The following is a 13141-nucleotide window of genomic DNA, read 5'->3' on the forward strand; positions in this document are numbered from 1 at the left end:
TAGTGTTCGTGTTCGGTCGTCTCGTTCGATTGCCCCCGCTTGGTCGGTCTGAGTTCGCACGGACCACAATGCTCCACTCTGCATTATTCTGTTCGCCTGTTCCATTGGCAGCGTGTTGCGTTCGTGTGTGACGTTCTGTGCGAGCCACGTTCGGACTTGATTGAGCGCACTGCTGTCTCTCTCTCTCTCTCTCTCTCTCACTCTTTTGCACAGTGTGTGTGTGTTTTGTTGGTAATTGCACACCCGTCCACTCTACTCTCCTACTGCCAGTCTCCTTGTGCACACATTTGCTTAACTGGACTTGATTAGGTTTTCGAGGTTAGATACATTACGGAATTATTCAGCGCACAACAGGAGGCCGGCCATGTTTCAACTTGACGACCTCTCGCAGTCCTTGTGGCACTCCTGCCACAGCACTGCTTCCATTACCCACCCACATCCCATACCCACCCATGCCCGCTCTCTCACACCATGTCTGAAGCGAGAGTCCGAGTCCGATCTGAACACCGATCCAACACCACCCCACTTGTTTGGGTTGCAAGCGAACACATTCGCTCAGTCGGGTTGCGGAGGGGGATTTTGCTGTTGTTGTTGCTGCTGCTGTTGGGTCTGCTTTGCTGTTCATTGAATTAGTTCAACTGCGTCGGGCATTTATACATATAGAAATCCGTACGTTTTGTACTGCTTTCTGCCTCTTTTTTGATTGCTTTGTAATTGCGTTAGGATGCGGGACTTGCCTTGCGAACTTGATTATCCCTGCCACGTAGCACATAATTGTGACCATTAATATTTTATTGGGTGGTGCTGCTCTTTCATGGACAACATTTATGCATTTTGTTATTCCAAGGCTTCCGCCTCTTCTTTGTGTCTTGTCTGTGCAGAGGGGTAGAAGGATAATAGGAGTGCCCTGGGGTGTGTGTCGCTTGAGGGGGCACAAGTTTAATTAATCGACTACCGATGCTCTTATTGTTCTTGCAGTCAGTAGTCACAATATTTGACTTGTTAATGCCATGCCTCTAATTGACTCGCGGCCCCTGCCCCATTGAACTCCAAAGTGAAAGTTGTTTTTGACCAACTGTTGTTATGGCCAGCCCCCTTATTGGGTGGTGTTGCCCATCTGGCGGCAAATGCACGAAAATGATGTAAACCTAATTAAATTTCCAATAGAACAAACGAAAGACGCCCCTCGTAGAAGATGATTCGAAGATGGGCAGATGGAAAAGTTTTTGCGGCAGAGAGAGAGAAAAGGAAAAAGGAGAGGGAAGAGAAGAGAAGAAGTAGAAGCAAACTTTTGGTTAGGATTGGGAGGCATCACAGATAATTGCCAGATTGCGTCATGCGAGTGACTTTACCCCCCGAAATCCCCCATTGAACCACCTCAGCAGCTTCCACTGCCGCACCACTGCTTTCCAGCAGTTGCAAAGCCTTCAAGTTTAATGGGGAAAAAGGAGGAGCTGGAGGCGTTTGACAGGAGGCTGACCCATGGAACAAATTGGTAGACAGATCAAAGCATTTCGATTGTTAACTCTGCTTTACAGTGGCTCTTGGGTAAGAGGTGGACTTAGACTTAGTGGTTCTGTTGAATAGGAGTAATTCATCGGTTTTTGCTATTATTCTTGATTTATATTTCGTATACTTGTTTAACCTCTAATCTTTTCAGTTATCCTTACCTTATAATTGATCGATCTTAGATCTAAATTAAATCAATCGAAATCCTCTTCGCTTGCCACTAATCAAAGGACATTCAATTGTTGCCTATGTCCATGACTAAATCTACCCCGAAATTCTATTAATTTCTATGCCCATTAAACGCAACCCCCACACACCCCATCCTACAGAATTTATCCCCCAAATTGAAGCGAAATCCAAAGACAACCAACTAGGCGAAAATTATCGAAATGACAAAACGAAAGTGAGTGAAACCACCCAACCCCTACCACCAGCCCTGTAATTGCAAAGATGCTGGGAATGTGGGGGGGTTCCGTGACATTGTCAACGTTTCTTCTACGTTGCCGTCTTTGTATATTGATGATTTTCCACACCCACACAAACACATACCCATGCATACACGCACACACAAATTGAATTATCCCTAAGAGTGACTGTTTTTCTGTGTGTGTGTGTGTGTGTGTGTGTGTGTGTGTGGGTGGGTGTTGCTTGTATGTATGGCTGTGTGTTGGTTTTTGCCTTCTGTTTGTGTATCTGCGAGACGTCAAAGTATCTTAATTAAATTTCATCCCTTAGTCGACGGCAGAAGCAAAAACGAAAAAAGAAAAACAAAAGAAAAACATAATAAAAATGTGCAGCAATTTCTCTCTCGTTGCTCCACTGACTAATAGACAATTTACGCTGCTGCTGCTGTCCCCCTGCCACCAACAAGAAATTCCCCAACAGCACACAGCATGACACCACCCAAAGTACATCCCAAAGACAACAGCAACAACAGACGGAAGAACAGAAAGAACAGCCACATGGAAAAAGTCACCAAGCCACAAAGCAATGAACCAGTGAACCACAGGACTCCAATGGGAAAAGGAATTTACATTTTTATTCGATTAGCAACACTGTTTACTCCGATACAATTTCTTTTTCGTTTTCAAGTTTATCAACGGAACTGCAGATCAAACTGATTAGTCTGTGTTTTAGCTGTTAAATGAGGAATTCAATAACAGAAACTACTTAGCAGAGTGTAATGGCATGGGGAGTGTATTTCAATTTAACAAAAAGTGCAAATAAATCATGAATAAAGTGAGATCTTTGAGCAACAATTTGCACACTAAGCAACGCAACGTTGCTGAAACTGAAGAGTGGAACTTTACATCTTTTACATTCTGAATACCCTTCCATTGCTCCATTCTACCGCCTCTCTCCTGGTTCATTGCTGTGTTGTGTAGTGCATTGTGTGGCAGAGTGGCGTGTAGCAGTTAGTGGTGTGTGGAGTGGAGTATAGTCTGTGGAATGGTGGGGCCAATGACTGCCAGTCAACTGTTATGCCATTAAATAAAGTTGGCAACACTTAATGCACAGCGACAACAAAACCAACAAAGGGAGTGCGCCTGGAAGGAAGCCGTTCCTTCCCTTAGAGGGGGGTGTGGAATTGCTAATAAAATGCTCGGAAAAGGAGTGCAAAAAGTGGGAGGTGTGGGTGTAATGCTGGCATGGCCACCAAAATCTATAAAATGCAGGATATTCCAGGGGGTTGGGGCAAGCTCTAGTTGAACTTTTGTCCCAAAAGTGTTTTCCATTTGTTTTTCGCATTGCCTCCCGACAGAAACACAACCCTCCACTCCCCTCCCCGCCCTATAAACATGCCACATTTAGAGGAGGCGACTACGTGCCAAGAGTTGCATGTTCCGAGCAACAAGCCAACGTTGGCCCCTGCCCCGTGCCAGCCCGAAACTAGCCCCCGACATTGGAAAACTTTTGCTGCCACCCGCTGTGGCTCCTCCGTGTCCCGTCCTGCAGTCACTGTACCGCAATTTGCGCGTGATATCCTTTACACCCACACAAACACACACACACATTTATATATAGATACTCCTACACACACATCCTCTTCAGAACTGTTGCCCCTTCGGGCAACAGCATTTTCGTTATCCTTTAGGAAGCTCCCACTCACTGCCCCACAGCTAGAGCTACAGCTACAGCTACAGCTACACAGCTACCGTTCCGTTCCGAATTGAATTAAACTCAAACTTTTGCCAATTTACAAAAGCAACAAACAGGCAGCAAGCGCCAGCAGCGTCAGCAACAGCAGCAGCAAGCAGCAACAGGGGGCATGAAGCAGAGGCCGAAACGGAGAAGGATAATAGGAACGGCAGTGGGGAGTGGGGCGGCTGTGAGTATGCAGAGGCAACAACTAACTAAAGTCGAAGACGAAGCTAAGAAAGTTTGTGCGCCAAAGTAGAATCAAGTTTTTTGCCAGCTTATTTTCCGCCAGGCGTCGCCTTTTTTGCTTTTCTTTGCTAAATTAGAGATGACAGTGGGAATTGGCGTGACACCAAAGGAGAGAGTGCTGGAAGAGGATCTTTATATTTATTGTTTACAGCTTAAGCTTTAGGGATCCTGATGGAGCAATTTGGAAGCGATCACAGAATCCTACTTTTAGAGAGCTGTTACGCCCATAACCTGATCGAATATCGTGACACGAAAGAGCTAGCACATTCTAAAGTAAAGTTGAGGTTTCCTTTTAGTGTTTCCTCAATAAAAGAATCTCAACCAACAACCCCAAAACCCATCTCTATCCTCACTTAGTTCTCGCTCTAACCTCTCCACCTATTCTGCCATCAAATGCAACCTTTTTCCAGTTTTCTTTGCTGCTGATTTTCCTATTGCCATCTCCACGTTCCTCTAGCTGTTGCTGCCACTACTGCTGCTGCTGTTGCTGTTGTTGTTGCAGAAACACAATCTGCCCCGTAAAAGAGCTTAAACCCTGTCAAGCCACCCATTAAGAGACGAGGCAGCAGAACCCAGAGAACCAGCAGCAGGCGGCAGGCGGCAGTACAATTGGGAGGGTGCGGGGAATGAGAGCATTTTGCGTGATGGCATACCAGAGGAGCGGGTCGGAGCGAAGTGTACATACCAACACACAAGGATAACTGCAGGATTGGCAGCACGAGGGCACGGGACACGGGACACGGGGCTGGGGGCACCGGGACATGGGGTCTTTCGAGGACTGACAGCCTGGCGGCAAAGGACAACTATGGGCGAGCTTTTCTGGTCGCACGGGGGTAGCCGGAGCCAGAGCCATGTCCCACCATGTCCTTCCATGTCCTGTCCATGGCCTAAGTTGTTTGTAGTTGTTGTTTTTAGTTGCTTTCGGGATTGTTGCTTTTTTTCTGCTGCTGCTGTCCTGCTATCCTGCTGCTGCTTCCCTCTGCTGCTTTTTGGTTACTTTTGTTGGTTTTGTTTTATTTCTTTCTGTTTTGTTATGTTCTGCCGCTGCTTTTGTTGTTGTTGGAAATTATAGCATGTCCTTTTCGGACTAAGGATAATGGATAGAGGGGAGAGAGAGTGTAGTGCGGAGGACATTGGACAGCAGCGTACGGGTGTGGACTGCAAAGAGCGTGGACTATGGCATTGCTATGGTTTTTCCTACGCTTTTCCCCCCTCCAAAGGAGCCGCCAGAGACAGGCATCAGGTGGTGGTGTGTGGGTCGATGGAGGCCATGGCTGGTTTGCTGCCAGAATGGCTGTATCTGCGGCTCCAAGTGACGACGCTCTGGATAAGGCCTCAATCTGAACTGCGACTGCCGTCTATGTCCGAACTCTGGTGCTACATTTTGTCATCTGCCCAAAACGAATCTGGAATGTAATCGAGTATTGGCATTGGCTGGGGTAGGGAGAGGGTGGCTAGTGGCTGGTGGCTGGTGTCTGGGGGGGATATGCCTCATAAGATGATGATAATAATATGATGTCTGTTTCTGTGGGGGCATAAATTGTACATGATAGATTATGATTGTCAAAGTGAACAACGATGAGCCACAGCCACAGTTGGACAAATGAATATGGGAATTTGGCAAAGAATTGTCGGAGGAATTTCAGAAGAATTCTCTAAGGAATTGTGCAGGGTTTAGCAGTTGGCAAAGAATAATTGGGGGAACAGCTATGGGGAGAATGGGTAATGGTAGAAAAAGTATTATTAAGATTCTAAAAAAATAGGATAGAAAGCGCAGGTTTAGGATGGTAGAGAACTTATGTATATAGGAATGGGAATAGGATAACAAATGGATAAGCGAATGGGCAGAAAGATTTGTCAGAATTTGTGACACAGTTTGGTATACAATTTGTGAAGAATTTGAAAGGAAAAAGTCAACAGAATCATCTACCATTAAAAATTGATAAGCGAATCAGAACACGATTAGGTATCCCATCTGTGATCGGAATACCTGTGAGAATTGTCAACGCGAAATTAGCAAAAATAATTGCAATAAGAGCCCTAGCACTGACATCTGAGTAAATCCCCATTGCCATTGTTTTCCTTCGCTCCTTGAGATTCCCCACGGGGCAGCGTTGATCCCTGGAGCTGCTTAAAGCGGCAACATTTCCACCCCTAAATAGTTTTCAACCTCTTGTTAACCATCCACAAATCATTTTTCGCCCCCCTTCAGCTGTGGCGACACTCCAACGATGAGACACCACCAGCCCCACACCCATTTCTGCTTTCCCTGCAGAACCTTTTGGTCATCAGTCCCTCTCTCTGCAGGTCACAGTCGGACGGGCAGACAGACGGACAGACACTGGTAGGACAGACAGACAGACAGATGGAGAGACGGACACGAAAGGACAAAGAAAAAGTAGCTAAAACGAAAAGTTAATAGAGAAAGGCAGCAGAAGCAGCAGCAGCAGCAGAGGCAGCAGCAGAATGTGGGGCCAAGGCAACATCGTTGTGTGTTTTTTTTTTGGGTTGTGGGTATGGGGCATAGAGGAGACAGCAGTCAAGGCAAAAATTTCACAAAAAGGTCGAAACGAGGGAGAGCGAAAGAGAGAGTAGATGGAGTGAGTGAAAGAGATGGAGCAGGACAATGGTCAGTCGCAGAGTTGCTCTGGTGGGTGAAGGGAAATGTACAAACAAATCGAGCAGACATTGAGTGCCACAAGGCGGGGGGTGCAAGGGGTAGCCCAAAATGAATGTCGAGAAGGGATGCACAAAGAGGGTGCGGTGGGGGGGGGATGCAGAGAGAGAGAGGATACAGGATGATTGGTAAGAGAAACCCCAAACAACCGACAGACCGAGGGACAGAGAGACAGACGGACGACCAGAGATAGCAACAAACAAACAAATAGACAAACAGACGTTGACCCAAAAGTTGAAGTGCAGATCTAAAAGGACTTTGGGCCGACACACGCCACCCCGAACCCCCCTGCAGTCCTCTGTTAGCCCATTTCTCTCCATTTTGTCTGCATCAGAGGCCAGAGGATGGTCGAAAAGTTTGATTTAAGCTGTGGAAGTTTTTCGGGTTGCCTTTTCGAGAGCAGAAAGCGGTCGGGGAGGGGGGAGGAACAGTAGGTAACAGCAGCACGGGGAGAGGAGGAGGAGAAGGAGTGTTGGGGAAGGATGTGCCAGAAAGGGAGGAGCAGCTGACAGGGTAGCCGCCAGAGGAGCACAAAACGGGGTTACCTCCCCGCAGGAGCAGCAAGAGTCATGTAGTATATCACGCATACGCACTGTACGCTAGGCCATGGCTAGGCCAACACAATATTGTGTCTGACTCGGTGTATGTATGTTATTTGTATCTGTGTATGCCGTGTGCGTGTGTGTGTGCGTTTTTGTTGAATTTAAACATTTTCCCAACTTTTTGGGCCAAGCAAAAACTTTTGCGAAGCAACAAAAACTTGAACCTGCCACTCCCCCCTGGAAAAAAGGTTTAAAAATATAAAAAAAAAAAGAGTTTATGGCTGTAGCAAAAGTGGGGAATTGCTCCTCAGCTTTCCCAGAGTGTGGGTGGATCTGGGTGGCCAGGCGGCTGCTGGGGCAGGGGCAATTTGGGAGGGTTTTTTCTGTGGAGTCATTGCCGTTGGCAGCATAATATTTTCTGCTAACGCAGTCACTTTTCATAAACTTTCCTCGCAGGGAACAGGCAGCGGCAACAACAATGAAAACTCAGGGAAAAACAAGAACAACTTGTGGAAATGTTTGCAAAAGGCAAAAAGGATTATAGAAAATTGCCAGCAATATGAAAATGGGAGTAAAAGGAAGAGAAAGCAAAGAGTGGGGAACAATGAAAAGGGAGTGGGAGCAAAAGTGGGAGCCAAAACGGGAGAAGTTAAGGGACAGACTGACGCGACTTGTGGGTGGCTCTGTGGGTGGGCAGTGGGTTTCTCCTTGCTCCGTTCTGCTCATATTGTCAACGTCGGCGACTGAGAGATGGCGTTGGCGTCGTCGTCATTGTTATTACAGCCCTCTGGCACACCCAAGTAAAAGCAAAAGCAAAAGCAAAGCGAAGCCAAGGCATAACCCAAGAATAAACCACCCCCGACCACCCACACACACACACACACACACGGACAGAGAACACAGAACACCACGCACATGCCTAAAAGCCGTCAACACAATGTTTGGCTTAGAGTTGAGGCATCGCGACAGCGACAGCGACAGCCACACGGCACAGTGGTCAGAAAAGCTTTAGGGATGAATGGGTACTTGATGGAGTACACCAGGCAGAAGATACTTGTGCGATATATGGGGGAGAAAGTTCAAGGATTTTATGCCACTTATTTGTGCAGATTTAAGGGCTAATGAAATGAACAAAATGCCATTTAATAAAGGAGTTTTTGAACTTGAAAAGTTTCTCAACAGAAACGAAATGTATTTGTTCCCTTTTTGCATAGAAAATCTAGATCAGATTTCCATTAAATATTGTACTTAATTATCACAAATATTTCCATTAGAATTCCTGCAATTATCTCGAGTATCCAAGGAATGCTTCACCAATTAATCCAATACCTGGAATCTACGCCACTTTGCTTGGCCTTTGCATCTATTTATGGGGCAACCACTGTGCGGGGGCTTTGCCAGCGAAGGTCGTTTGGCATTTATGTGGGTGTGGGTGTGGGTGTGTGGGTGGCTGTCAAACGATAGAGACAGCAACAGCAGACAGCCAGCAGCAGTCGCTTTAAGGGAAATTTGAAGGTTTTGATTGTGTAGTCATGTCAAAATAATAGTCAACTTACATGCCACAAGAGCAGCAGCAGCACCAGCCCTTACCATTCCCCTCCGGAGATAGAGAGAGATAGCGAGAGAGAGAGAGCGCGCTACAGAGTTTCCAATTACCCAGAAGATGACGAAGCTGCCGCTAAGTGGCAGGAATTTTTCGGTTTGACTCTCGGGAGCAACGAGAAGAGAGGCACCCAAAAAAACGAAAAAGTTCCTGCGGTTTTTTTTCTCTCGGGAACATTTTTCATTTTCCATTTATCCATTTTCACCCACACCTTTTCTCCGTTTCTTTTGCCTTCGGAGTCTGCCTCATTTGCATAGGACAATGAATCAAGGAGAGAAGAAAAATGAATTTACGCATATTTGGGATATTATTCCATAAGACTTCTTCCACTCTTCCTCCCCCTCTCTCTCTCAGACTGTGTTGCTCTCCCCCTTGAGATGCTTGACAAGCTGGCAGGATATGCCCTCCTTCTGCCCTTTCGGGGGCGGCTGGAAATAAATATATTTTTTAAGCTGCAATATGCACAGGTTTTCGGGTTTGTTTCAAGGAACAAAAACGCAAAAAAAAAATGTCATTGTCATCGGACGTTCGTCATTGCAACCCTCGTACATAGTGGTGCACCCCTATGCCCCCCACACCACCCACAAGCGCACACACACATATGTACACACGCTCAACCCAATCGCTTGTGTTATTTTTCTTTTGTCATTGTCCTTTTTTTTGCGTTTCGTTTGATTTTTATTTTTTTGTGTTCCTTTTGTATTTGTATAATTTTTTTCTGTCGCCTTTCCAGCCATCCATCCCCTTGGAATGCCTTGAATATGCAGCAGCAGCAGCAGCAGCAGCAGCGGTGGCAGTGGCAGTTGGCAGCAACAGAAGGTGGCAGTGGCAATTCCACAACCACCACCACCACCACCAGCACCACCCATTTGTGCCACCCCACCCTGCCCCTTGGTGTCTGCTTCTTGCTGTGGCACGTCTTTTTTTCCCCATTTGTTCTTCTTTTCGTTGCTTTCCTTCATTGCTTCCCTTTTGGGTTTCTTGTGTGAGATTCTTTTGCTCTTCTCGCTTTTATTTGCGACTTACCCTTTTTTTGGAAAGGTACTTTCACTTTGTGGAGATGTTTGGAAGTTCAGAAAGAATTTTTCCATCGATATCAATATTTTTATAATTTCTGCGAACATTTTCCATTTGTATGGAGAGTATCTTTTCCATAATTCCCAATCTGTTAGAGCATTCCAATCTTCGTTCTGTCTAAAACTCCAGAAATATCTCTTGGCTTGTTCTTTTTTTTTGCTCTTCCTGCATTCTGTTTGAGGCTGTTACTTTTAGCCATCATCATCATCGTGTTGCTCCTCTCAGGCGCTTCCTTACACCACCCTCCCCTGCCCACTCCCTGTCATCCTCCTTCTCCCACTCACCTCTCCCCCCCTTGCCTTTTGCTTCCATCTTTCTGGCTCCTTTACCATTTTTATTGTTCTTTGCACACACAACTTCATTTTAGCCCACTTTTTGGGTGGTTTATTTTTATGGCTCCATCCCTGCACCCCCCCCCCACACACAACCACCCGAAGGATGCTGGACTTCTCTGCTTTCCTCAGCTCCCTTCCCTGCCCCTTTTTTGCGTGCTCGCTCTGCTTCTGTTGTCTTCCTCTTGGCTTTGACTTTGATGAGATTTTTTGAGGTTAATCCCTTGTAGTGCCAGCAGCAGGACCAAAACGCGTCAAGTCCATGCCTTTTGTCCTCTCTCTGAGAGTGTGGGTGTGTGGGTGTGTGGGTGTGCGTGTATATGTGTAAGTGATTGTTCCTTGGGTGTGGAGTGGAAAATTAGTACATGTTGAAAATGCTGCGATTGTTCCTGCTGCTGCTGCTGCCGCTGCTGCTGCCAGTCAAGGAGCCGCTTTGCCATGCTCCAATGGACAAAAGGCAGGCACAAGAGCTTCAGGGGGGATGGTGTGGGACGGAGGGCACTGGCTCGGGCACACTCCTTAGATAAAGCTGCTCTCGCTCTGCTTGGTTGCACCTTTTTAACGTTTCGTCTATTGCTTCCCATTGTTGTGGGCCCCCCTCTCCATGTGCATGTCCTGTCCTGTTTTTGTATCCCTGTTCGTTCCCTGTTGATGTTGGATTGTACGAAAATTAATTTTGTTACTTACCAACTGCTCCTGACACTCCGCCTGACCCTTCGAATGGATGTCCTACAGGATGATGGTATGCCAGGGGGACAGGGGGAATGGAGATGCTGCGGGTCTCCTTTTGGGCAGCCGGAAATGACACCTTGAGCAATGCGTTGAATGGATGAAAGCTACATCGAAAGATGCTGCGGGGCAGAGAGCATGAGTGGTGGAGAAACAACGAAATGAAAGGAAGGAAAGAATAATGATGCGATAAAAAGAAGATTAAGATGTGTAGGGAGAGGCAGGCTTCCTCTGTTTGTGGGGGGCGCTTCTGTGTTTTCTCTACCAAAGTTGGTTCCCAAATTAAACGAATTTAAAATGAGCAAACAGCGTAGGAGATTTAAAGGAATTGTTGGTATTTTCCTTGCAGAAACTGAGAAAATAGTTAGAGAATGTGTAAGAGACGGTGTAGCTTGGGAGAGCAAACTAAACCCCAGTTTTTGTAGAAAGAAAATCCTTAATTTTGTATCCAGATCAAGTCAACTAAAACCTTGCTAATATTTCTGTTCAATTCTCTAACAATTCCCCTTGAATTTGCACCATTTTTAACGCTTTCGCTGGTTCCTCGTTCACCACAGTTTATGGCAAAATTTGAAATTTAAACACTTTTCCGCGTTCTCTATTGCTCCGCTTTTTTTTTTTTTTCCGCTGGCTTTTCGATGCGAAGCTCTTCAACAAAGTTGAGAGCATTTTCCCAAATGCACCTCGCGCGGCCCACATTCAATTGAGGAGGGGAAAAATGCTAGCAAAAGGAGTGATAGGGACCGCAAGGGGGTGATAGCAGTAAAGAGTGTGGGCGGAAAAGACGCAGGAGCAGGACAGAGTTTTATGACAAACATCCACTCGAGAAATAAAGTCAGATTATAAAATAAAATGTACCAAAAATGGTACGAGAAGCGGAGGGAAGGCAAAAAAAAAGTAGTAAATCTGAAGGATTTGGCTGGGAAGTGGAAGCGGCAGCATAACTTTTCCCCTCGTTTTCAGCATCACTAATGAAAAGCACAGAGCAGCCCCACACCGCACACTCATCCACCGAAAAGCTAACGTAGTTTGCCAACAGCTTGCCCCATCCTATGCCACTTTCGACACACACTGCGTATACTTAATGAAGGAGGAGTATGGCCAAAGCCAAGGTATAGTTAAGATGGAGGGAAGCCAGCTCCTAGCTTAAATAGTTATTAAGTTTTCTATCAGCCTCCTAACCTATTTTTGGGGCAGGAAAATGCTGCACGAGCTCTGACTCTGTCTCCCCCTTACCCTTATGTTGCATGTACCTTGGGCTAATACGCTTTACACACACAAATAACACACACACACTTCAACATAGATAGAGTGGCAGGACGGGGGAGAGGGCGAGTGAGCCATAAATATGATATTTATGACGATAAGCAAAAGCCCCAAACCCAGCCCATTTGTGTGGAAGTGGAGCCCGAAGGACCAAGGGGATGTGTTCACCGGATATACACACACAAACACACACACGCACACACGCATACATATGCACATGTAGGGAATACAGCGGACACACACATTAAATGCCAGATATCCTTTTAACACTTAAAGCGGTGAAAATATTAAAAACAAAAAAGCCACAAAGTCAACAACAACGAAACACCAGCAACAATCCAGAGAGAATTTTTATTGATAAAATCCGCACACACACACACGAGAATGTACATATGTATAGAGAGCAGAAAGAGGGGCTAAAGAGTGACAGGGGAAGCAGTGTGGGCAGGGCAGGGAGTGGGTGTGGGGTGTGTGGAGTTGAAAGGTTGTTGGGCATTTTGAGAGGGAATAATCGAGTACATATGAATATATGTACATATGGGTAGTACGAGTACATACAAACAACTGTGTAACAGCTCTGCCCCTCTGCCTATCTATCCCACACACTTCCGCTCCTTTGCCCCCACCCCTACTGACCGTGTGTGTGCGTGTGTTTGGGGTCGTGTCTATCCCGAACCGCAAAACGCAGCGCAGCACAACGAAAGTGTATAAAAAATTATGAAACAGCTCGCACCGTTAGTCCGTGGTCGCGGCTCCCCTGCCACCCTTGACCACCCACAACAACAACTACAGCAACAATAACCTGCCGCCTGCACAGTGGGATTAAATTTGGCAAAATTAAACGGATTTTCGTTTTGTTTGCTCATTTCAGTGCTGGAGCACTACAAAGTGGATCGACATCAGGCAAAACTTATGGGCATCTACAGTGGTTCCAAAGGTAAGTCAAAGTTTACTAATTATTGGGAATATCTAAAATAAGAGATTAGCTTTTGCAGTGTAAGAAAATAAGAGAATTTAT

Source organism: Drosophila subobscura, chromosome J (assembly GCF_008121235.1).
Source record: "Drosophila subobscura isolate 14011-0131.10 chromosome J, UCBerk_Dsub_1.0, whole genome shotgun sequence".
Taxonomy (NCBI): domain Eukaryota; kingdom Metazoa; phylum Arthropoda; class Insecta; order Diptera; family Drosophilidae; genus Drosophila; species Drosophila subobscura.